Below are 1,402 nucleotides of genomic sequence, written 5' to 3'. Positions count from 1 at the left end.
ATCTTTTTCTTCTCTCTACCAGCTTGTAATATTCTATTCTTCTGAATTTCAGAGATCTTGATTATTATGTGTCTAGGTGTAGATTTATTGTGATTATGGCTGTTTGGAGTTCCATATGCCTCTCTTGTATGTATGTCAGCTTCCTTTCTCATGTTTGGAAAGTCAGCCAATAACAAATGCTGGAGATGCTGTGCAGAAAAAGGAACCCTTCTGCAATGTTGGTGGGAGTGCAGACTGGTACAACCACTATGGAAATGAATGTGGAAATTCCTTCAAAAGCTAGGATTGGAGTATCTATTCAAGCCAAGTATTCCCTTCCTAGGTATTTTTTTCTGTTTTCATCATTCTTGGTTTGAAGTTCATATTGTCTGTGAACAAAACAGCTATCCCTGATTTTTTCTAAGTTCCTCGTGCATGAAGTATTGCTTTCCATCATTTGATTTTCCATCTGTTAATTTCCTTGTGCATTAAATGTTTCTTGTATATAGCATATTGTTGGATTTCTTTTTTTGATCCACTCTGCCAGTCTGTTTCTTTTGATTGGTGAATTGAAGCTTTTTGCATGGTTGGTTACAATTGATATGTATTAGTTTATCTTTGTCATGCTATTTTTCTGCTGTTGGTTCCCCACTTTTCTCCTGTGTTTATTGGCTTTTCCTGTATGGTGTTTCTTTCTGTTGTTGCTCTTGTAATTGTGGTTATCTTTATCTCTTTCTGGATTACATTTGAGTATTCTGTGTAGCATTGGTTTGGTGGTCATGAATTTCTTTATTCATTGTCATGGAAGTATCCTATTTCTCCAATAATTTTAAAAGTTAGTTTTCCAGGGTCCAACAATCTGGATAGGAAATTGATTACTTTCAGGACTTGAAAAACTTCACTTCTTTTTTTTGACTTGAAGGTTTGTGTTGAGTAATATGTTATGATTCTAATGGCCTTTACCTCATAGGTGATCTGTTTCTTTTTTCTAAGAGCACTCAAAGCTCTGATCTTGTGCTTAAGTGTTGGAACCATGATTATTCTATGTCTGGGTGTACATTTACTTTGGTTAATGATAATTGGAGATATATATCTATATATAGATATATAGATATATATAACATGTGTGGGCCAGATGTTTTCCCCTTCCCCTTTCTTGGGAAGTATTCTGTTATTAGTTCTGCAAGTAGTCTTTTCATGTCATTTTTGACTCCTTATTTTTCATTGACACATGTAATTCTTATGTTGTTCACTGTTGTGCCATCTTGCAGCTGTTGGGTTATTTTTTGTGGTTCCTTGTTACTTTTTTTTTCTACAGTTTTATTGATGAACAGATAGCAATGAGACAGTTTCAAATCAAATCGGAAGTACAGTTTCAACAAATAATACACTGCATATATTCTTCTTAGTGGTTAATTGCTGT

This window comes from Octodon degus, unplaced genomic scaffold, assembly GCF_000260255.1.
Source record: "Octodon degus isolate 3935 unplaced genomic scaffold, OctDeg1.0 scaffold00022, whole genome shotgun sequence".
Taxonomy (NCBI): Eukaryota; Metazoa; Chordata; class Mammalia; order Rodentia; family Octodontidae; genus Octodon; species Octodon degus.
Note: the sequence above shows the minus strand (reverse complement) of the source record.